At 48.8% G+C, this 25,112-nt stretch overlaps 2 long non-coding RNA genes across 2 annotated transcripts; one reads left to right on the top strand and one right to left on the bottom strand.

Moving 5' to 3' along the window:
* Positions 1-7,839: 7,839 nt before the first annotated feature.
* On the bottom strand, positions 7,840-12,601 carry LOC128774190 (uncharacterized). The gene is made up of 2 exons (XR_008418641.1): positions 10,102-12,601; positions 7,840-9,776 (listed from the first exon to the last, which is right to left on the bottom strand). It is a non-coding gene; the product is annotated as an uncharacterized LOC128774190 (long non-coding RNA).
* Positions 12,602-13,321: 720 nt separating this feature from the next.
* On the top strand, positions 13,322-15,157 carry LOC128774189 (uncharacterized). The gene is made up of 2 exons (XR_008418640.1): positions 13,322-13,414; positions 14,150-15,157. It is a non-coding gene; the product is annotated as an uncharacterized LOC128774189 (long non-coding RNA).
* The last annotated feature ends 9,955 nt before the right edge of the window (positions 15,158-25,112 follow it).

Below are 25,112 nucleotides of genomic sequence, written 5' to 3'. Positions count from 1 at the left end.
CAATAGTTCATCAGACCTATGTCCTTATGAGGAGTAAAGGACATAATAACAGGTGATATTTATTGAAAGCTACTGTATTTTAGAGATGATGCTAATTCACCTGCATGGACACTTTTTTTTTTTTTTTTTTAATTTTTTTTTTCAACGTTTTTTATTTATTTTTGGGACAGAGAGAGACAGAGCATGAACGGGGGAGGGGCAGAGAGAGAGGGAGACACAGAATCGGAAACAGGCTCCAGGCTCCGAGCCATCAGCCCAGAGCCTGACGCGGGGCTCGAACTCACGGACCGCGAGATCGTGACCTGGCTGAAGTCGGACGCTTAACCGACTGCGCCACCCAGGCGCCCCTGCATGGACACTTTTAAGCCTCACAAACTCTATGAAGGATATACTATTATTCTCTCATTTTATACATAGGGAAACTGAGATTTGAGATCACATAAGCAGGAAACAAACAGAGTTAGGGATCCCTGGCAGAACTGTTTGATCCTGAACACAAGTACTCAACCAAATTTATCTGCTGTCTCTCCCTGGAGATCTCTGCCTGTGAACTGCAAAATTACACTATCAAGAGAACCTTGATATCTTGCCTGCATTGTCCACAGCCCCAGAAAACCAAGATTTATTTTGTGGCCACCTTGATTTTAATCTGAAAACACGATCAGAATAATATATTTACTCCTCTCATCTTTTAAAATTAAAATCGAGGGGCCCCTGGGTGGCTCGGTCAGTTGAGCACCTGACTCTTGATCACACCTCAGGTCATGATCCCACGATCTGCATCGGGGCTCCATGCTGAGCACAGAGCCTGCTGAGGATTCTCTTTCTCTCTCTCCCTCTCTACCCCTCCCCTGCTTGCACTCTCTCTCTCAAAAAAAAAATTAAAATCAAAATTGTATTCAACAGCTCAAAAGGCTGATAAAAAGATTTAGTACACCCTTTTAAAGAAACATCCAAATGGGCATAATTTGAAAACTTTTACACTAATATTTAATTCCTGGGTCCCCATGCCGGTCTTACCTGTGGGACTAGACATAGTAAGAATATTTCTCTGCAGTTCTGCGACTAGCAAAGCCAGACACTTCTCTTGTGACTCTTAGATCCATTCGGCTTGATTAAATATTTCGGCTAGATTTTTGTTTGTTTGTTTTAGTTCCCATTGAATGCCAGGCATTAGAGAGCATTTCAGAGGCTTTAAAACCATGACTATCTTTAGTTACTTCAAGGAAGGAAACCGTTCTCTTGCATGCACACCCCTTCCACCCCACTCTTCCCCATGATGGTTTTATTTCCCAACACTGACCTCCTTTCCCTCACAGATCTCCTCCTTCACCATCCAAGTGGAAGAAGCAAGAAGAGAACTGTGTATAGTTGTGTCTCATCATCCACTACATTAGCCCCTCTGGCTAAGAATGTTTGGCTAAGCCCTTCTGCCAGAAGAATGTCTTCTGGCACCTAATTCTTTCCACCTTCTTTCCTTTTATTTTCTTTATTGGGTGGAGGGCTGCCTTAAGTTCCCCCTGTTTCTGACTCGTGACTGTCAATAGGTTTTTGCTAAAATATGATCGGGTGCATTCTCTCGGCAGTTAGCAACCTTCACAACTGAATTGTGACTGAGAGCTGAGTGACAACTTAGACAACTTAGACAACCCATACAAGAAACTACATCCTTAACAAGGAGATAACAGTAGCCTTTCTACTCAAAAGCTTTTTCTCAACTTTTGGTGTAAACTTACGGGAAACTTGAAAGAATAGTACAGGGAGAACTCATATAGTTCTGCTGAATTTTTTTTTTCTCTTGCTACATTCGCTTTGTCTCCGTGTGTGTGATTTTTGATTTGTGATTTGTGTTTTGTTGCTGAACCAGCTGAAGACAAGTTGCAGGGCTCGGTTCACGTCACTTCTCAAAAGCCTAGAATGTTGGCATGTTCCGACATAATCACGTAACACTGGTGAGCCTAAGAAAAGTCACTCTGCCCATCATTACCTGCTACGCAGCCCCTTCTAAAATTCCCTCATTGCCTTACAAATATCTTTTAGAGCTTTTAGTTTGGGGTTGGTTTTAGTTTTAGTTTTTGTGTCTATTTTTTACTCTGAATTAGAGTCTTGTTTGCCTGGATATGTCCCAGGTTTAGGACTGAAAGTCTGGGGAACATCCCCCCCAATTCCATCCTTGGCAAACAGACTGTCCAGCACCCCGCCTGGGAACCAATCAGGTGGCAGGCATTGCTCTCGATTATTCTATTTACTATTTGCTCTTTTTTAATTGCATGCATAAGCAGATTTTACCCAGAAAACTCAAGGGGTAAAATTAGACATCTTAAGAAATCTCCCGGGGCACCTGGGTGGCTCAGTCAGTTAAGCGTCCGACTTCAGCTCAGGTCATGGTCTTGCAGTTCACGAGTTTGAGCCCCGCGTCAGGCTCTGTGCTGACAGCTCAGACCCTGGAATCTGCTTCGAATTCTGTGTCTCCCTGTCTCTCTCTCTGCCCCTCCCCCACTCACTCTCTGTCTCTCTGTCTCTCTCTCAAAAATAAATAAACGTTAAAAAAAAAAAAAAGAAATCTCCCGACACACAGGTCAAACCTTGTTTTGGGGGAAGGTGGTGGTGTCCAGAAAGAACACGCATAGACATCCATAGCCTTACCAATACATCTAGCCTTACGAATGAAAATGGTCACCTCAAAGACAGGGTTTTGCTTCTGTTTTGCTTTGTTTTCCAGTGGTCGGATTTGTTGTCAGGCTTTAGAAGCATTTGCAGGAGAATCGAATGGAATGATTCGCTCAGGCAGCACCAACATGGTCCAGACTCTGGACCTGATCGTTAGCCACTGAAGGTGAGATACCGGAGGGTTCCTGTTGCCTTTCCTTGGGACCCTGTATCGAGGTACCATCGAAGGGTGGATATCAGGAGCCTGCTCGTCTCTTAGGTCACGGCCTTCGACAGCGCGTTCATGCTGGTCCCCGCATAAAGGACTGTTGTGGGAACCTAAGTAGGACCCTACTCCGGGGCCCAGCTGTGCATACAAGTAGATGGTATACCTCTGGTCCAAGCCTATCTCCCCTCCAGGCCTTGGTTTCCTCATCTGCAAAGCCGTGAGTTGCTATGGTCTAAAAGGCAAGGCCACTTTCTTCTCGGCTGGCTGGCTTCATGTCAGGCCCTCCCAGGAGTGAACACCTGGCGCTCTAGGCACTCCCTCAGATTATAATGAGAATTTCCTCACTTTGTCTCCAGGAAGTCACCTCTTTGACGCAAGCCTGATAAATCCATGGAAGGTCAGGATACTGGCAACCAGCAGGCCGTGAGAGTTTGCTCTGCCCTCTTCCTACTTCAGAAATGCACAAGCAGTACACGTGGCCCACAGCCCTCAAGCACAGCCCCACCGTGTCAACTCTTTCAGCCCCTTCTGTCCCCCCTTCTTCCAGTCCCTTCAGCCCCTTCTGTCCCTTAAGCCCTCACTGCATCCCGTATCTTTACGAAATGGTGGGAAATATGTCAGAAAGGGGGACAGAGGATCTGAAGCAGGCTCTGCACTGACAGTGGAGAGCCCAAGGCGGGGCTTGAACTCACCAACCATGAGATCATGACGTGAGCTGAAGTCGGACGCTTAACCGGCTGAGCCACCCAGGCGCCCCAACCTTCCTTAGGTCTTAAACACAACTCTTAATGCCCTTCAAACCATTGCTCCCCTAACCTTCCCCAAAGCATAAAGTATGCATCACCGGCCTCCCGGTTGTGCCAGACAGAAGCCTAGGGGTCTTTCTTAAACCTTTCACTTCTGCCGCACCCCAAATCCAGTCCACTTACCCGTCAGGTGAGCGTGCCCTCCCACATACGGCTGGGCCTGCTCCCTACGGATCAGCTCCACAGTCTTCATTTAACTAAAACTGCCACTGCCCCTTGCCTGAACTACTGCAGACATCTGTAGCTCCAGCTTCCCCCTCGGCCCTCCCGCTGTCTCACCACTGCTCAGAGCCGCTGATTAAAATCTTCAAAACTGTGAACCAGACCAGATCACTCCCTTGTTCGTCATCTACCCAGAGTCTGCTCGTGAGGGCAGGAAGGAGCTCGCTCAGTGCTGTATCCCCAGTGCTGGGCTGAGGGTCTGGCACGTAGTAGGTGCTCAGTACACATAGTAGTGCTCACACATTAAGTGGGAAGAGTAACCAAGACTGGAAATCTCATGAAAGGAGATAGGGAGCTGTTCACCGTCAATAACTACATTTTTTTTTTTCATCTTCTTCGCACTTCACTAAAAGCCTAACACAGTGCTTTGCACTTAGTAGGAGTTGAGCAAACATATGTATTCGGTTGAATCTCACTGAACAAGCCAAGTTTCAGAGGCTCCATGTCCTAATTAGAAAAACTCTTCTGGAGGGGATAAAGGCTGGGAGGAGGAGTTTGTCAGGAGACCCAGGTTCCCAGCTTGGCAGGATATATACAAAGGGCTCAATGGGCTCATTTGCATTTTGTTTTGCATAAATATGCAAGCCCAGTGGCTGAGCTGGTGTGTCTAAGGATGTCAAATGGCAACTGACTGCGTTTTCAAATCGGATATCTAGGATCCTACAGTCAGATTCCCACCCCAAAGAAGGTTCTTCCTCTGCCCTGGTTATGGTGAGGTACCCTGACCCTGGCTGAGCAAATGTGCTTTGACTGGGTCCTCCCTATGCCCTGGCCACTGCCAGCCGCTTCCCCCATGCTCACCCCCTACAGAGACCTTGGCAAGCCTGGCTAAGGTGTGGTGACTTCCAACAAGGCCCCGTTGACAGAGCTTAAAACAAACCTCCCTGTTCACACATGGGCCAGAGAGATGGAAAGAGCCAAGTTGGGAGACCGACTCTGACCGGCTGAGGCTACCAGTGCAGAAGAGAAGTTTCAAACAGAAAACAGCCCTAAAAAAAAAAAAAAAAAAAAGCATCCTTTCTGAGGCCAACATGGAGTGCTGGGAGGGCTCCGAAAGACCATGGGATTTTTTTTCTCCCCTGTTAATCCCGTTGCCCTGATTTGCATGGGATTTGCATAAACAGCACACTGTATTCAGGCAGCCCTCACTTCAAGGACCAAGATTATGGTTGAGGATTTGTCCCACCCACAGTAGTTTTGTTCAGCTTCCACTGTTTAGAAGCGCAGGGACACCTAAAATAGCTCTTTATATACTGGCCGAGGTGAAAAGGATACAAAATGATGATGGAGAAGCAGCGAGGACCGGAGTGGGGGCAGGGGGGGCGGGGGGGGGGAAGATGCGGTGTTCCCTCCTGGGAGCCAGGACTGGAGGTAGAACGGTAGGAACTTTAAAGTGGCTTCCAGTTCTGGAATTCTATAAATCTCTGCGGGGTGCCAGGCACTGAAGGGCTGGCCTCCTCGCCAAACCCTGGGATGAAACCGGGAGCAAGATGTGCTTGCTGCGGCCAGATCCAGGTTGAGCTAATATTTGTTGAAGGCTTTTCTGTGACAGCCAATGTCACGTGGGGAAAGGGAGGGGGCGTGATTCCATTGGACAAAGGAAGGGATGGGCAGGAAGGAATGTGGACTTCTTCCATTAACCTCACCACCGCTGCCCTCCCAGACACTATGCAGCGATAGGCTCTTTGAAAGGCTAAGGTTCACAAACCTCCTTCAACTTCCAGCCGTCAAGCTGTACCTCGTCCTCGAATGAGAAGCAACAAACGTCTTCCCGTTGATGCTGGTCGAGAGTCGCTTTCCAGCTCCCGATGTCAGGCTCCACTCAGGGCATTTCCGAATGGGCCTCTCCACCCCCAGTTGGCTCTGCCGGTGCTGGTCTTTGAAATTTCTCGTGTTTTTTTGGCTTGAAGGAAGTTGCCTTGGCCCCAAGCTCTGTTGAGCCCACACCCAGATATCCCAACCTTAGCTTTAGCATTGTGCCAAGAAAGATCACAGAGCAAGATCATGGAACCTACTGGGCTACCTCAGATAAAATAAACAACAGGTAATAACCTTCTAGGAGCAGGTCAGGAAAACCTGCAGGACACTCATGAAGAGAGGGTGGGAACAATGTCCAAGGTCTCTGTTTCTTTCTCCCCAACGTCCTCATTATGTACACAGAGTACTAGTTGCTGATTACTGTGCGTGTAGCTGGGCACCTGATACACCCCGCCTCCGGGAGAGCCGCGTGTCCCGACAAGAGGTGGGAGGAGGGCACTGAGAGGGCCAAAAAGACTGGGACCCTAGTCCTTCCTGGTCTGGCCGCATCGAAGCACCACTCACTTTATCGTTACAAGATCATGCACGTCGCCCCGCAGCTCGTGAGCATCACGTCCAGGCAAAGAAAACTGGAACAAAGTAAAACAGACAAGCAAAAAGAAAACACTGGTGTCCAGTCCTAACCGTAAGGCTTGGAAGCTATGGAACTCACTAGGGTTTTCACTTGCCTTCCTTACAGAAGGGGGCTTTGAAAGTCCCCCCGGCCTTATCCTCACAAGAGAGCTGAGAATCACAAAGGAAATCACACAGGTGTGGACTGGGGCAGCCACTTGTCCCATATTTTCTGTCCCAGAAAAACAGACATGGCTGAAAGTTTTTCCAACTTGTCCACCAAAACTGAATTATTCTGTTCGTTCCAAATCTGATTTCCCCTAAACAACGTATGATGGGTAGCATTTTCTCCTTGCCTTTCCTTTGTGTGTTTGTTTCTTTCTTTCCCAGAGATGCGGGAAGAAAACAGCTCAGGATTCTGGAGTTTTATATCCACACAGAGCTTCTTCAGCAGCTGGCGGACTACAATACAACAATACAACAGATCTATGATGGATCAATAAGTCTATCTCATTATCACTTACGGCTTAAGGAAACGCTTGGTGGTTTGGAGACTGCGAATTAGATTTTCTCATAGGGAGTATGATTTGGGCTTCCTATGGTCTTGAGACATCCAAGAACCAAACTCAGCTTGTAAAGATGGGAAACAGAAAGTTCTGTTCCCATTTTCGATGTCGATCTCCTATCAGACTCTGATGCTCATGGATTACTTAGCCTAAATTTAATCAATTTTGATAACTTTAGTTTTCCTGCTTCCCTTCTGTATTTTTTCCCTTTTTTTTTTTTCCCAAAATTAACCCAGAGGCTCAAAAGGTTGAGGAAAATTTCCCAATGCCTTTTAGCTGGTTTCTGGTTTAAAACCTAGTTTTCTTCTGAAACCCTTGAATTTCCACTGCAGGATAAACAACATACCTTTAAGCCCCCTTCAGTTTACTCCAGAGGCCAATGTGCCCTGCTGATTTATTTACAGATTTTTGGGATGCTCTTCTCTCCACCATGAAATGTTGCGGAAGCCCAGGAACTAGGGACAGGGGGAGGAGGAAAAAAAAAAAAACATATTGTTGCAACCCCCTCCTTCTCCTTGATCATTAATTGTATCCTGCTGGGAGCTCTCCCGTGCACTCTGGGTGAGCATGTGTCAAACACATTTCCCTCTTCCCTGCACTTGCCAAGGGTGTGTTAGCCTCTTAGTGTTGGAACCCCCTCCTTGGGACATGGAGAAAGTCGGACCAGAGGAAGGAGGGGGAGGAGAAGATCACAGGCGTGCGGCAGGCCAGGGTCAGGCTCTGGGCTGGAGCCTGCGAGTTCAAACTTCCTCCATGGACAGAGGGTGGGGGTGATCAGGTCTTCTGTGGTGACCAGCTGGAGGCTGGGGAGGCAGAAGGGACCCACTACGGTGCCCGGAAGCTAGGAGGCTGCAAACTCACTTGGGGTTCTCCTTAAATGATGGGGTAGCAATCCTTTGTCTAACTCTGCCTCCACTCGTTCTGAGGCCCCCGGACAATCCCAGCAGCCAAATGTGGCTGCTTCTCCCAGCTGTTTTGAATTCTTCTGAGAGCAGGATAAGCAGAAAAATCCTTCCTGGATATTTATTTGCCCCAGAGGGCAACAAGGTACATGACCAAGGGGCCGGGAACAGTCTATTGGGCTCTATCAAGGGAAGGAACATTCACAGTCTGGGGGGCCTGGAAGCTCCACTGGGGTTTCTGCCGTTTTTGGCTCCCACGGAAGAGTCTTGCCTCTCAGAGATGCTCCCCACGCTGAAGCGTGAGACTCGGGTAGGTCTTAGCAATTCTGCTCAAGGAATTGTAGGCGTAGGGTTGTCCTCTGTCACCGGGCTTAGTCCTCTCTTCCCTTCAGCCCCAGCCATGTGGAAAGGCTTCCGATTACTCTGGCAGATCACAGCTGGCTCGCAGAGAGGCTGCTTCTCCAAGACACGGGAGGACCGGCGACCTTCTCCCCCGATCAGGAGAGGCTGCCAGCCAGCTTTCATTCGGCTTCACCGTGACTTTGGCTCTTTGCAGTATCACGCATGATGCCTTCAACCCCGCATCGGTCCCATCCCCGCATTGTCCTTGGTGAAGCTGTACAACTTGCTGCAAAGCGGTCATTACTACCTGGTGCCCGTGACAGGACTACTGAGCACACAGGCTTACAGGCGGACACGACTTGACCCACACCTCATTAGCTGCAGGACCCCGTCCTCTCTGAACAGCTTGAGCTTCAGGCTACGGTCCCTGTTTATTTTTAAAGGATGGAATGAGAGGGGCCCCTGGGGGGTTCAGTCGGTTAAGCGCCTGCCTTCTGCTCAGGCCACCATCTCCCGGTTTGTGAGCTCAAGCCTCGCATTGGGCTCTGTGCTGTCAGTGCCGAGCCCGCTTTGGATCCTCTCTCTCTCTCTGTCTCTCTTTACCCCTCCCCAGCTCATGCTCTCTGTGTCTCTCAAAAATAAATAAACCTAAAAAAGTTATTTAAAGAGAAAAGGCTGAATGAGAATATGCGTGTGAAACACAAACACTGTGAGGGCACGTGGTCTGCAAGGGATCTCATGTGTTACCGCAAAGAAAGTGAAAAACGGCAAGAGTGAGATCTGGAAGCTCATGTTGCTTGGGCCACACTCACCAGCGCCACCTCCCAGCCAGGATGCCCCCCTCCTCTGCTTTCAGGTTGTGTCCTCTCTGGGTCGCATATGTCCACGAGCCACAGACTTTTCACTATCCCATGAAAACTCAGCCCAAATGGAGACCAGGCAGAAAAAAAAAAGGAGAAGAAGAAGAAAAGAAAAAAGCCAAAGTGTGGCTCTCCGTGGACCCCTTGCTTAACTTGCGTTCGGCCCACTGCCCACTTGTGCACGAACAGGCACAGCTGTTCCTCCCGCCACGCTCAGCCCCAGCGTCTTGGATGTCCCCGCAGGTCGGCCTCTCGAACCCAAGTCACAACTGGCTCCTCGAGGCAGCCCGAGGCCCGACAGACAGCACCTGGAAGGAAAACTCTCCTCCCTGTTGAAAATGCACAGGGCCCCCTCTGCCCCGGTCCCTGCCACTCCCCCGACATTGTCCTACTACTGTTTCCGTGTAGCGCATCTGGCCAAAGCAAACAGCTCTCTGGAGCCGCTCTCCAGCAAGCAGCTGCAATTCAGAGTTGGCAGACTGCTTCAGGAAGCCTCGGCCTTCCCCCCGCTCGCCCTACGAGCTCTCCTGGAGGACACGAGAAACGGGGCCTAACCTTTTAATTAGCCCTTGCACAGAGCCTGACCCCCTTCTGTGCAGGGACTGGACCGCCCCCTCCACGCTTCCGCCGCGGTCCTCACCCATCTTCCACGTGCCGGGTGCCCAAGGACTGGGAGGCGTTTCGGTCCTCTTGAGAAAAAGAAGAGTGTGCTACGCACATTGGAGGGTGGGGGCAGATACGAGGCTCACGTGTCGGAATGCGTCTTATTATCCTATAGTCATGGTTCTCTGCCTGAGTCTGCGGTTTGGGGACGGATGCGGGTCTCGAATCTGGGAATAATAGGAAAAGGAAGAATTGGAAGAACAAAGGGTGGAGGAGGATGGAGGGATGGAGAAAAGGAAGGATTTTTAGCACCTTGGTAGGTTAAGTAACGTGAAAAGCATTTTACGTGGGTTTTCTCCTTTAAAATCTGTAAGGCCATGGATATTGATGTTCCCCATTTTATGTGTCAGACTTTGGGGATTGCTCAAGGTCACGGTTGGTAAAAGGCGGAGCCAAGGCAAGAACACGAGTCTTTGGGCTCCAGACACGGAAGCTTTCCATCACCTTCTGCTGTTGCCCAGTCGTCTGGGGATTCCTCTAGAACGTACTTACTTGGTCCCATCACCTGGAATAATGCAACCGTAGGCTCAGCTGGTCCACCAGTCTGGAATGCGTCATTTCGGCTAAGAGTGACAGTCCCTCGTTTTGGGGTTTTGAAGAGTTACTTGGCGGTGCCTCTGGTGATAGTAATGAGGGGGCGTGGCAGTGGCAGCAAGGGTGGTGGTTGTCATGGTGGATTGGTGAATGGGCAACCACAGAGTGGAAGACGGTGGGGACAGTGGCCGTATCGATGATGGTGATGCTGATGGTGGTGGTGGTGGTGGTGGTGACAGTGGTGGTGGTGACGATGGTGTCGATGGTGCCTGTCGCCGTGGCAATGACGGTGATGGCACGCCCCTATTGTCACTAGTGGTGGCAGTGAAAATGACACAAGACGTAAATAAACCAGGTAACTGGCCTTCTCTGTCTCTAAAATCCTTCCTCGTACCTCCCTCCCGTCTTCTGATGTTTTAATTTTGTAAAAAGTGGCCAGAGTTCTGAAACCTTTGTTTTTGGTAGCAGCATCTGTAAGATGATATGACAGCCTTTTTATTTATTTATCTTTGAAAGGAGGTAAGGGAAACAGCTTCCCTTATTTAAATAAAACACAGAGTCCCCAAGGCCTGAAAACTGGAAGCCAAGTCTCCAGGTGGGGCGGGGGTGCTGACCAAGCAGAGCCAGGACCTCTCCTGAGTTTCCTCTTTCCCTTGCCCTCCTCTCCCTCTGACTCTCGCAGCCACGACTATGTCAGTCCAGCACCGAGTTACTGTTCAGTCTTCAGAGTTCCAGCCCAAGTGTGGCCAGCCATCTGCCCCGCTTGCTTTCCCTTAGCCCCGCAGAAAGACAGAAATGTTAATGACACAAAGAGGAGATAGAGACACACAGAGAAACTGAGAAAAGAACACCAAAGGAAAATAAACAAAGAAAACACAGGAAGTTTAGCGAGCATCCAGATTACAAAGCTTATTTTTCTGAACCTTCACAGCTAGCTCATTCCCAGGCCCCCTGGCCGTGTCTCCGTCCGCAGCTTGTCTGCTGTGTTGAAGGTGCTGGGACAATTTAAGAGGATTTGCATGCTCCCCGAAGTTCCTGACTGTCTCCATGTGGAAAGGGTCCTAGCACATTCCTCTGGTCACCTTGTGCCGGTGCGACCCACACAGAGATCGCGAACCCCGGCCACCCACCCAGGGTGCTCCCGCGCAGCCCCCTTCGCCCAGATGTCCAGCAACACAGAAGTTGCCACCGAAATGAGTGAACGCACCCTTTAGGGGATCGGCTCGGCCTTTGTGGTTGGCCTAACAGTGTAACAACCTCGTAAGTGCAGAATCACTTTGCAGTGAAGTTAATTTCACCCATGAGGTTACAGCGAGGCCACCTCCCAGGAAGAGGCAGGACAGAAGAGCTTGGTGCCGGGGACTGCCTTCAGCCATCTTTCTGGTTCCCTGCTGATGGCAACATTATGGACAAAAGATACAAGAACAACAGACTTAAAGCTCAAAGGAGAACAATTCAAAACTCCCTGGGGCTGCAAACTGAGTCGCTTTATTTTATTTTATCTTTTTAAAAATGTTTATTTATTTTTGAGAGAGAGAGAGAGAGACAGAGCATGAGCAGGAGGGGGCCAGAGAGAGAGAGGGAGACACAGAATCAGAAGCAGGCTCTGGGCTTTGAGCTATCAGCACAGAGCCCAATGCGGGGCTCAAACTCACGAACCGTGAGATCATGACCTGAGCCAAAGTCGGACGCTTGACTGACTGAGACACCTAGGTGCCCCCGAGTCACTTGAATAACAACTGAAATTCCTTGGGAAGCCTTATGCAGCCCACTTTTCCTTTCTGTTAGTGCTGCGTCCCTGGGCAGTCTGAAGGAGATGTCTACACTTCTGACAAACAGCCAGTCCTAGCCCTGGGGGTGTCAGCCAACTCCCTAGTCAGGGATGCCCCTCCTGGGGAAGGGGATGCCAGTCTGAGGGTCCTGCAGGACCCCAAGCTCCCTCGCCCAGCTCCCCCAAACCTCACGCTTTTTTTCCAGGCCCGCTCCCTTTCAGCCTTCACCCAGTTGCTCCCTCTACGGCTTCTTCTAGAAACACTTTGATAAAAGGACACAAGGAAGAGAAGAGGGGAAACAACGCCTGGGAAGGATATCTGGCACATGTTTTTCTTTGCCGTTCAAGTAACAATTTCTGCCTGGTCAGTTTGGACCGCAGATTCTATTTATTTTGCTAGCCTCCTATCATATTCCCATCCCAGGGGTGGGGTGGGCTGATAGTTTCTTTCAAGGCTGTACTAAAAATTCCAGCCTCCCTCATGATTCTAGCCTACAGGATTAGCAGTGCAGGCAGCCTGTCCCTCTTTGTCGCTCACAGGATGGGGTCGCTCACAGCCTCCCCGGGGTGGGGGGGGGGGCGTGCAGGGGGAGGCCTTGAAGCATTTGGAGATGCGGGAGGCACAGGACATGCCCCTTCTCTCCTATCTCTCAACTGTGTTGAGGGAGGATTGCAATTGTCTCTTTTTAGCAGAAACCCCGGGACAAAACTAATTCTCCCCCAGGCCTATCACTCCCTGCCTCACAAGGATTCCTAATCTTTCTGCAGAAGTTGAGCTGTTTCCACGCCTCAGCCCCCAGCCGCCCCTGTGGTTTTTCTCCGTCCCTCCTGAGTGAGGCTGGAGTTTGCAGGGAGGGAAGACGAAGACGGGGGCTCGAAGGGTTAAGTTAGCCTGGCTTTGGAAGAAGAACAACGGCATTCCCCTGATCCCAGATGGAGAATACTGAATAACTCCCTTGGGCAAGTCAGCATGTTTGGTTATCTTGGAGTGCGTACTGGGGCTAACTCATCCTGGCCAGTCCTTCCGGATGCAGCCTTGCTCAGAATCAAGCCTTATACAGGAGTGTTATTCCCCGGGGCTGCCTCCTCCCCGGCTGATAAAGAGTTTCATCATGGATGATTCAAGAGGTTGAGATTCAAGCTCTGGAGATAGCTAATGAGGCCTCCAGCGCCCAGCTGACCTCACTTTCAAGCTGTTGACAGGTTCAGTCAGGCTGGCCAAACAGCATCCCTACGACGCCAAGACAAATGATCTCCAGCGCCTGCACCCCTCCATGTCTCCAAGTCCTCCTCCTGGATTGCTGTCCACCTCCAAGACGCCCCGTGGACCCTCTCCAGATGGCCCTTGCTCCACAGGCAGATGAGTAGGCCCAGGTGGGTCAGGCCGATTCTGCTCTCCAAGCCCACATCACTGGCTGCCCAAAGCTTGACGTGGATCCTCATGGACCCTTCTTACTTCCTCCCAAATTCTCCTTCCGACTCGGTCTGTTAGGGGCCTGGGTAGGTGTTTTTTTGCATCTTGGATCACTTTAAAAAGCATGCAGTAGGCCGAGTCTTCTTGTGGACAGAGACTTGAAAGTAGGTGAGGGACACACACACACACACACACACACACACACATATGCACACACACACACACACACACACACACAGCAGCAGCCCAGCCTGTGCTCCAGCCAGGGCTAGGATGGGAAACGGAGGCCTCCTTCTCAACCACATGGCCAGTGGCACTGAGAGCCCCCAGATCCTGGGAATGGTCACCTCCTCAGATCCTGAGTAGGGGACTGAAAGAAGACAGACGGCAAGGCTGCACCAGTATCCCCGTGGTGGGTGCCAGACAGACTGGCCCAGGACACAGCATTTTCTCCATAACTTCTAGAGTTAAGCATCGCTTTGGAAACATTGGAAGGGACGGAAAGTCCTGGGGTGTGTGAGGAGGGACCATACCCCTCCCCTCCACCCCACACAGCCAACTCTTGGGGGCCAGGGCTCAAACTAATATGCAACTTGGGCTGTGTCCATACTGGGCTCAAAGCTGAGGCTGAAAAGGCTCCAATCCTCGTGTGGCAATTCAGTCCACCGATTTAGACCCAGGGGCGTCAGTAATAATAACAAACCACACTCCCTGACTGTTGCGTGATAACTTTGTCCTTCTTGAAATGCTTTTCCTGTACATTGTCTGATCCTCATGGCATGTCTGTGAGTTCTATATTGTTATCCCTCTCTCCTTTACAGGGGAAGAAATTTGGGATAGTGATGAGCAGAATGAGGACACTAACCTTGGACCTTTGACCCCAGATCCTTGGCTTCTCCCTTGAAGAACGCATTTAATTGTACTTGGAAATGGATAATACTTTACAGCAACGTGAGGAATTGAAGACTGATAGGCACAATGATGAGATTAACAAAGACAAGGTAACAAGAGAGTGGAAGACATTTTCCTTTTAAGAATTTTTTTTAATTGGGGTGCCTGGGTAGCTCAGTCCGTTGGGCATCCAACCTCGGCTCAGGCCATGATCTCGAGGTTGGTGAGTTCGAGCCCCACGTCAGGCTCCGTGCTGACAGCTTGGGGCCTGGAGCCTGCTTTGGATTCCATGTCTCCTTCTCTCTCTGCCCCTCCCTCGTGTCTCTCAGAAATAATAAATGAATAAACTTAAAAAAAAAGAATTTTTTAAATTGCTTTACTTCAGCATGGTGGAAATTTAACTATTCATTACTTTATGCATTTAGTCCATGGTTATTGTATAAAAATGTTTAAATACTGATTAAAAAAAAAGAAAAAACTAACGGTGCCTGGGTGGCTCAGTCGGTTGAGTATCCAACTGACTCTTGAGTTCCGCTCAGGTCATAATCTCAAGGTCGTGAGATCGAGCCCCACATTGGGCTTTAAGCTGGGTACGGAGCCTGCTTAAGATTCTCTCCCTCTCTCTCTCTCTCTCTCTCTCTCTCTCTCCCTCCACTGCTTGGTTTGTGCTCTTTCTCTTGAAAAAAAGAAAAAAAAAGAAAATAGAAATCACTAATTTCAGTTCCAGCAACGGGATGTATGTACATAGATACATACACATCCTTGTCCAGTTGAGTTGTTCTTTGTGCATATAATTATTAATTATAAAGATCATATATTAATAAGTATTAATTATGTATTTCTATCTCCACATGCCTTCATTTTTACTTAGAAAACCTAGAAAAATTCTGGAACTATGTGTCCATGTCAGTAAATAAATCCATATGATTTTTTAATGATTTCCTAGTGTTTCATTGTATTGATATTATTGGACACTGAACATTGTTTTCATTTTTTTATAATTGCAAATCATGCTGTAAAGAAACCTCTTAGGCACGCATCTTTGTGCAGCTGTCTGATTATTTCCTCAAGATGAATTCCTGGAAATGGAAGAACTTGGTTAAAACACACCTTCAAGGTTTTGGATGTATGTTGCCAAAAAGTGTGCCTTTTTGTAATCCCAGCAGCCACATCTGGGGGTTGGAAGGCTTAGTCAGAGAACGTGTAAGCAGGAGACAATGGCTGGAGTGGGGAGGGGGGGTCAGAGTGCAAGCCGTGTTTGCGGGGGACCTTGGGTGACATTAAGTAAAGACTGGACTTTGATTTATAAGGATTAGAGACTTACGTTTGAGCAGAGATGGACTTGGCCAGAAATGGCAAAAACAGAAGGAGAAACTGACCCAGCATAGAGCCCTGGTGCAGGTGGGGAAAAATGGAGTACTGAGATGGTCTGCATCCATGTGAAAGAGAGACAGAGTGGGAAGTGAGGGGGGGAGGGAAGGGGAGAAGAAGGAGAAGAGAAAGAAGGAGGCGGAGGAGAAAGAGAGGGAGTAGGAAAGTGAGGGGGTTGAGAGTCATGTCATATGTGGGAGTAAAGATGATACAAAGCTTTTGAATCTGAGCATTGGGAGGGATGCTAGCAACGCTCCAAGAAAATGGGGGGAAATTTTAAGGGAAAGTCAAATTTGTTTGGAATGATTTGATGGTCCACATCCATGCAAAGCTGTCTCTCAGAGCTGGCTGCTTAGGAGGGTGACCTGGTTTAGGGGCAGGTTTAGAGCCAGACTCCAAATTCACAGTTAAGGCTGCAGGAGTAGGTGACACTGCAAGAAGTGAAGAGAAGTATAAAGAAAGGACCAAGGACAGATCCAACTTCAACTGGAGGAAAGAAAAGAGCCAAAAAAGATGGTCAAGATGAGTCAATAGAGAGGAAGAAAGAGGACATGGAACCTTGGCCTATGGGGCCCTAAGAGGAGAGATTTAGAGGAGGGGTAGTTGAACATGATGCAGAGAAGTCACCCAGAAAAACATGGAGAAGGAGCCATTCATTCGACCCCACTGGTGAGCTCCTCATGGAATAAGAGAGAAGGCATCACTCAACTGGCCACGAGTCTGGGAGGAGCTCGGTCTGAGCCTTTGCTAAGGGCAAAGATGGGAGTGAAACAAAACAGAGTTCATCGGGCCATGAGCAAGAGGAACCTTATAGGCTGAGTCCAACCAGGAATGTTCCCACCCTTCAAAGCCTGATTGAGGGGATGGTGTGGGGGAGCAGTCTTTTTTGTGAATTATCTAAATGAATGCATAGCATATAGGAGGGGCACTCAATGAAACAGTATGCACAACTCATGCTCTGTTTAAGGCAGTGGTACCGTGGTAGCCCAATCTTTGTTTTTTTAACATGGAATTCCAACCCAGAAAAAGAAAGGGAGCATCCTATTCCATATTATGGGCAAAATTTCCTCCCTCTTCATTCCACAAAATAGTAAAGGTCTTTGGGCTGACACAAATGCCACCCTCCCTCTTAAAGCAAAAGTCTCAGTTACAAAAACAAAACAAAACAAAACACATTATTCTCCCAGAGAAGCTGGGCATTCTGTTGCGATCCCCATGCCTTGGTTCTCTCTGGAGGCAGTTCCCTCCGTTATGTCCCTCCACCCCCATTTTCAGAAGGCGGGGGGCATCCCGTCAGCTGAATCCCTTCTGCTCTGCTTGCCTCCTCCAGGACTCAATTGAGGGCACACACCAGGCAGAACAAAACAGTGGCAATTGATGACAAATGGGCTGAGCTGCCCCCACATCCCCCTCCCCATTCCCTGTTACCATGGAGACACCAGCCAGCCGAAGCCAAGAGATCAGGAAATATCCATAAAGGACAGTCTGGTGAACACAGGTGTTTAGGGAATCAATATGAGCCAACAAGAACCTTTAGTCTATTGAGGGTTGGAGGGGGACTGGGGACTAAGTAACACAGGTGGGCTTTGTCCTTGGGACCAGGAGCCTCTCTTCTCGCCACTGAGAGTTGCATCGTTCTGATACATGTTGATGCCATACATGGAAAGCTCTAGTTGTTTTCAGTGCCCATTTCTTCTTCCCTTTTCTACTTCACCCACAAGTCTGAATAATGGATACATGCACAAGAAGCCTTGAAACCTGGCAGAATATTTAGAAGACTTGGTCACTGGAACCTCCTTCAATCACTTTGGAAAATAGACGGGACCTGTATACCGACAAAGGATTCTCCCCACTCTCTCCTGTTGGGAGAAACAGTAAACACCTCCTCGAAACTGACAGACAGAAAGGCATCTTTTTAAAAGATATTGTGGTTTATCCTTTGCTATTAGTTTTCTGTATAACAGGAAGCTAACAGTCAAATATTAACTGGAGCTGTATCACAGCTCAGTAGGTCTAGTGGACATTACTTTCCCCAAACTGTCATCAAACATAAAAATGGGAGGAAAGAACCTTCTCAGGTACTCCTACTTAAAAAAAAAAATGTAAATAGAATGTTCCTACTTAGGTACTTTGAACGCAGTCATCCGCATTGTTCTAATTCTAGGCACCTGCCATGATTCTTACAACAAGATGCTCACAGCACTCACCTCTGCAGCTGGAGGACAGATTGAGCCGATTGTTCTAGACTTTCACAACATTGCTTTGTCACTGCAGTAGCCGTGAGGATCAAGACCAGGATTTTTGCAGTTGGTTTTGTGGAGCATGAGTTGCCAAAAAACTGGCAGGGTTCACTGCTTGCAGAAGGTACTCAAAACATGCTGGTTGGTTGAACACTGGAAAATTCTAAGCCTCGCTATACTAGAAATTACAGCTGAATCCCTAAGAGTTCTTTTTCCTCCATTGTATAATCCCATTGCATGGGATTTAAATAGAGATTGACTCCACCCAGCTGCAGGGTCGGATCAATCAGCAATTTGATTCTGATCCTCCTGCCACAATGTTTGGTTGAGGTGAATGAAGTCTATGCCAATCAACACACAGCATTTTCCTGAGTCCTGAGGGAAACTTTGCCAGGACTTTTGAGAGAGTAAGTTCTTAACTGTGTCAGGGAGAACCACCAAAGCCTCACTCCTGGACAACATTGAAGATGACAATCCTAGAGCTTTAAACATTTTGCCACCCTGAAGGAAATTGGCCTGAAGATAAAGACGGCAGCAATGAAGACAGAGCAAGGTCAAAATAAAACCAGTCCTGATGACTTAATTAATCTGTTGGATCAAACCAACCGTGAATTCCACTTTATCCATTCTTTTTTCCAATGGGCTAGGCCAATAAATCCCTTCTGTTGTTTAAGCCAGTTTGCGATGGGCTGTCTTTTTGTTTACTTGTTTTCTTTCCAAAACAAAGAGTCCTAATAAATTGTTTAAAATTTTTTAATTTAAAAATTTTTTAATTGTTTAAAAATTTCTAAAAGTGACAAACAACCTAACCAACATACTTACCAAAACTGTCATCTGTTTGACAATTTTGCCCTTAATGAACAAAAACAAGTTTTGAAGATCTGAAGTCTGAGATTACAAATGAAATCTCCTCTTTGGAGAGGTACAAACTGGTGAATAACCAAACTGTGTCACCAGCTTGTGCTGTCCAAGGTATCCAAGCACAGTCCACTCTTGACAGTTCTTGTTAAAAGGTGGGGGAAAAGTCAGGGGAGACAGCGAACATTTTGTAGTGCACTGTATGTTCTACGAAAAGCAGATCCATTTTTATATGTAGCTAAAGCTAATATTTAAATGAATTTGCATTCTCTGAGCATTAACGTGGACCATTGTGAAGAATGATGTTGCAAGTGCTCAAGCATTCCAGAAACCGATAAGGAATTTGAATTAGAAATGAATAATATAATATGTCGATAATCCCAATGCCAGTTGCTGAGAAAGACTTTTAGGCATTCTATTGGAATTAAACTATTTGTCATGTAGCTGAAAAGAACATGTTAACTCATCATTGGTCTGCAAGAAGGACCCCCTAATTACTCTGACCAGATACACAAGGGAAAGTACTGAGAAGTTAATGCCAAATACTCTTTTTGGAGACTTAGTGATTTACTGGCTGTATTCTGCTAATCCAAGGATGAAGCTGTTCTTTGTTCTTTGACTCCCCACAACTGCAGTTAAGAAAATAGGAGAAGCTCAAGAAATAATGGACAGATGGATGCACGGATGGATAGATGGATGGATGGATGTAAGGCTGACGGGTGGAGCTCTCCATGAAAAGAGCACTGATCCACACCACATCATCGAGTCTGAAACATTCCTTCCAAAGGCGGGAACCCATCTCTAATTCTGTGATTGCTGGTCCAAAACACATTCTTCAGTAGCATCCATCCACACCCAGGTTCTGTAATCTTCACCACTTCAGGTATCTCAGCAAATCTGATGATGGAAAACTACCTCTTGTGTCTCAGCCTTGCAGGGCCTTAGCATCCAACTAACACATACACCTCTTTCTCTTTTTTTTCCTTCTCAAATGAGGACTTACATGTGCCTTAGAGTCATTGAATTCCAACCAAACTGTCGACTCCTCAAACTCTGTTAATAGAAACACCATTTGCTTCACCAAAGCCCCAGATTAGGAAATCATAATTGTTCCTCACTTCCTACTTGGCCCCCATATGCAACTTATAAGCCCTGAAGAGCCCACCTGCTCATTGGTTTTCACCCTGCCCCCTCCTTTCTTCGTCTACCCCCACCTCCTACTTCAGGTTCTCATTAATGTGTCACTTAAACAATGTAATTGCATCTTATTTGATCTCATTTCTGGCCCCCCTCTCATGCTTTTCTATCTTATCCATCACTAGAAAATACGATACTGTTCCAAAAGAACCACCCTTTCCCCCCCAATTGAAGCATTACACAAGATGGAAAAAAGCAAGGTTTCTTCACATAAAGCTGGAACAGGGGTAGAGGAGCAGGTGATACATTGCCCTCCATGACAGTCCCTTGGTAGCCCTGTGACACCCTACAGCTGAAGCCTCCCTCCTGCTGCTGCCACTGGTGCCTTCCAGGAAAAGGCTGCTGAACAGATGCTGAGAGCATAGAACTTCAGATTGTCAAAGAGTGCGGTGTCCTTTCATCTTCACTGGCCTAGGATCCCTTCTAGAGCCTTGAAGCAATAGGAAGTATTCCTTTTTCCCCATCTCTGGATCTCATAGTGTCAACCAGATATACACCATTTCTGACTCTGAGCTGATTTTTTCTACAGAGAATCAGGCTTGTGTTTGGGACAAGGCTAGGGAATGGTCACCATTCTGTTGGCAACTTACCCTTGTCTCCTCATCTCTTTCCCAGGGACCAAAACAATCCTATCATACCCCTCCAGATAGACAGATTGAAAGGGATATGTAATTTATATATTTACATATATTTATATCAAATTTAAATTACGTGTACACACACACACACACTCCTGGGAGTTTCACCGACCCACCAATTTATCAGATACGACCAGTAGTGGGCTATTGCTTTAGTCCATGTTTATAAACATGTGTTTTCCCAGGGGAGACTTAGGGGTCATAGTCAACATTTCACTCCCCTCTTTCAGTATCTAGTTAACTGGTTCTGTTGAAATTACCTTCTAAATATCTCTTATGTCTGTCACCTCCGGCCATCTCCATTGTTCATCACCCTACTTTAGGCCCTCATCATCTAATGCTTGCACTGGTGCAGTAGCCTTCTGATAGACCTCTCCACCTCCCAAATCATCCCCTTCCTTTCCATTTGCTCTTCCCATTATAGTTGGAAAATATATACATGGCCATTTTTTTTACTCCTCAGCTTAAAACTTTTCAGTGGTTCCTTTTGGTCTAGAGGTAAAAAGTCAACCGTATTCGTAACCCGGTCCTGCTTCCGTAGTGGTTTCCTGTACAACTGTCTTCCCAGTTGTACACTCTTCCCACTCTTTTGAGCTGTGGTTAAGTCCCCCTATCTGCATTTGGGGGGCTTCAGAGGACACACGTCCCATGGCCAGAACTGCTCAGTCCTGAATGGGCATTCGATCATTGTTGGGTCAATGAGTTTTCTCACCGGGAATTCTATGCCATGTCCGACCGGAGAAGGCTTCCCACCTATGCTGTCTGCTATGCTTCACGCTAACCTGTTGTGAGACAGAATGGTGGAGCCAGCACACACGGGAAGTGAGAAGTGACGCCAGAGAGGGGGGACTGACCACAATCAAACCTCTGGTGCTAGCTGCTCCCCTCCGCGGGCAGGTGCATCGCTGTGCGACTCTTCCCGGGATCCCATGAGCTACCCCAGCATTCTTCCTTTCAGCTCTCTTTTGACGCGTGCTAATCGGAATTGGGCTTCCACGTCTGCAGCCAACCGTCCTAGCTATGCAGCCCCCCTTACAGGTCAGCCCCTGGAGCCCAGGGCTGTGACTTTGTCATCTCTGCTACCCTCAACGCCCATTCAGCGCTGGCACTCAAAGCTTGTGGAACGAAGAACCGATCTGGTGCCGAATAGAAGTTTCTAGGGCTGCCTTGTTAGCTCATCACCAAAGAGAAGATTAAGAACGATTTAATTCAAGAGACACCCACAGCATTCACCTCTTCTGTGCTTCCTGGAGTAGCCACACCTTCTCTCCCGGAGAAAGTTTCCGGTATCACGGCGACCACAGCAGTGGTGATGCCTACCACCGCCCTGCGCATGCACAACCCCGTGCTATCCTCCCGGCAATCCAGCTGGGTGGCGCTCTCATCAGGACCATCTCCACGTGTACAGCTGGACATACGGAGGCCCAGAGAGAGGAAACGACTGGCCCGATGTCCGTGACCTTGCAGCCCCACGGGGTTCTGCCGGACTCCAAAGCCAGTGCTCCTACCAGTTTCCCGCCTTGCCTTCTCGTCGGATTTCCCGAACGGATTGGCTCTGTGTTTAGACCAGAAGAATCCCCAGAGCGTGAGCCTGTGTTTCAGATGGTGCCAGGGGTGGGAAGAAATCCCCGCGAGCACCCGCGGAGAGGCGAATGGTCATGTTCTGGGCCGCAGTCAGACCGGGCCGCCGGTACAGCTAGCAGAGTGAGACCGCACGGGGCCGGGGACACTTGATTTTCCAAGAGTGTCCCAGGTGTGGGACACAAGGCGCCCCTCCCGCAGTCAGCACGTCCCCTCCCTCCGCAGAAAGGTGATTTGAAGAGCTGACACACTGCGGAAAGCGCAGACGACACATCGCAGAAGGAGCGGACGAGACCAGGGCCCCCGAGGTGGGTAACGAAGAGTTAAGGCTGCAGCTGCCAGTGCGTGTGCTGTGGAGTTATGTTCAAACTGTTCCCACTGGAGACCGAGTCAGCTGTCATCAGAGAACAAAGAATCCCCCAGAGCCGCTCAAGTTATGTCACACCCGGGAAGCCCTGAGAGCTCCCTGATTAGGATTTCTAAATCAGCCCCATCGAGGCCTGAAGCACAAAGCTGCGGAACAATACGCGGGCCACATTCACACAGTCCCAGTCCGGCCTGGCTGCCCGCCTCCCCGCCACCGCCCCTCCCACGGGGCCTCAGAGGCCACTTCACCTCCATTGGGAAAATCCTGTGCCATCGAAAGCCCCCCCGCGGCTGCGTCCAGAGAGCTTCGGCCGCAGGGGGGTGGCGGTGGGGGTGGGGGGCTTTGTCGCGCGGGGTCTCGGCTTGCCGTCAGGGGCAGGGGCTGTTCCTCAGGTGTGTCTTTGGCGGCATAAAGAGGGATCTGGTGCAAGGACTGGGGCGGGGGGGGGGGGGGGGGCACAGCAGAGGCCTCAATCTGGGAGCGCAGATTTTGCTGTTCGTGTTTCATTCCATGCAGGTCTAGGTGACCAGGGCTTAGTGCTGGAATCCTGGGATCCCCACCCTGGACGCTCAGCCCCAGGCCTGAGAAGGCCTCTCAGATACCAGTGAGCCATGGGCCATGGCGTGGGCCATGACCGCTGGCCAGATTTCTTATTATCCGCAGACACTGTGGTGAGGCGAGGCAGTAGGTCTCCAAAGCACCTTGAATTCGGAGTTTTGACTTAACGCCCATGTAAGGATATTCATAAAATCGTTCCGGTTGTGAGTGCTATTGAAACTTCTTTTGTTCAATGTAAATGCTTTAAGAACACCAAACTGTTACAACCTTGAATTGCATAGATTTTAAAATTCTGGGATAAAAAAAAAAAAAAAAAAAAAAAAAGGCAGGCTGAATATCTCAAATTCTGAGGATTCTTTGGTTTTCAATCAAACATTTTTCCTTTTTAGGGGCACCGGGGTGGCTCAGTCAGTTGAGAGTCTGACTTCGGCTCAGGTTATGATCTCACAGCTTGTGAGTTCAAGCCCCACGTCGGGCTCTGTGCTGGCAGCTCAGAGCCTGGAGCGTGGGATTCTGTGTCTTCCTCTCTCTCTCTCTCTCTCTCTGCCCCTCCCCCTCCCCCACTCACGCTCTGTCTCTGTCTCAAATATAAATAAACATTAAAAAATTGAAAAAAAAATTTTTTTTCCTTTTTTTCCTACCAAGAGTCAAAGTCATTGCCTGGGACTGCCTTTTACTTCCAGGTGTCATGGGGTCATTAACAAGGAGGATTTGGGGAGCTTGAGCTCTGAGGGGAGCCTGAAGCCGTGCCTGGGGGTTGTGGCCGTCCCCTCCTCTGTCTGTGCCTGCGTCAGCCCTGGAATCTGTGGGTTAGCTCCGTGAGAGGCTCCGACACTTACGAGCCCACCTGGAGCCAGGCCTGGGGGAAGCTGTGCCCCACATTCTCCCGCCACACCTCCTTCCACCGACTGGAGTCACAAGGGGATACACTTGCATCATCAGGTCCCCGCGCCACTTTTCCGAAGGAGATCGTGGAGGAAGGCATGGCTGGACTCCCAGACCACCTCTCATCCAGCCGTCTGAAAGCCAGAGCGAAAAGGATCACAGTCCTTTGCGGCAGAACGGTTCAAATACGTTCTGTTATCAAATGCAGACGCTCCTTAAGGAAGCAGAGTGCATCCCGCAGGTGAGCAGACCAAATGTGCCATAGCTCCAGGACTTTCTCAGAAGTGTCTATCTAGGGTGGCACAGCCCATCAGAGTCCAGACCCAGCCAACACCCTGGTAGCGGTAACGCCTGCCGATACAGGACCCTTCTTACGTGTTCAGCGTTGCTTACAATTGGTGCCGTAGCATTGATGCCTGTTGTGGTGAGGAGACATAAATAGCACATAGAGCAAAACACTGACAGTCACAATTTGAGCCCAGGTCCGTCTGCCCCCAGGACCACGTCACTGAGTTTCCTGGACTCCTTCCCCTCAATTGTGTGCCATCTAAATGGAAAAGTCTTTGATGCAAGACACTTCCCCTTTCTCCTTCTGTCCTCTCGCTGCTCCGGATGGGTGGAAGGAGCCAGAAGCGTCACCGCCAGGGGACAGGCTTCCCGGGGGTGGCGGGAAGGGCAAGGGTGCAGTAGCCAGCCCAGTCAGGTGAGGCAGTGGTTCTGCTGAGCACCTTAGGCCAATCACCTACCCTCTCTGAGCCTCAGTGTCTTCCCGTGGGAAAGTCTGGAGGTGGCACCGATCTCACTGATGGCTTGGGGATCCATGGGAGAAACCTGCATAGAAGCGTCTGACCCATTGTATGTGTCCTTGAATGTCAGTGTCTCACCTCTTCCTTCCGCGAGGATGAAGGTAGCTGTTAACCCTGATCTCAAATCACTCTGCTCTGGGTGAACAGCCTCCCCGAAACGGTGCCGCTTTCTTTGCTCTTTTTTGGACCATCGTTTATTCTCCTTTCACACCTTCTTGAATCCTGGCGGGACTGACTGACAAGAAAAGTTGCCTGAAGATGAGCCAAAGAAACAAAGAAAAAGAAGGAAAAGAAAAGAATTATGATGTGGTCGTGTAATGATGTCACCGATTCATTTTAAGACTTGGAAATAAGTAAACGGGGTGGGGGGGTGGAAAGATGCCCCTTTGAAC

This window comes from Panthera pardus, unplaced genomic scaffold, assembly GCF_024362965.1.
Source record: "Panthera pardus isolate Hobbes unplaced genomic scaffold, ASM2436296v1 HiC_scaffold_3, whole genome shotgun sequence".
NCBI classification, from domain to species: domain Eukaryota; kingdom Metazoa; phylum Chordata; class Mammalia; order Carnivora; family Felidae; genus Panthera; species Panthera pardus.
The sequence above is the reverse complement of the archived record's forward strand: the minus strand, read 5'-3'. Positions and strand labels throughout refer to the sequence as shown.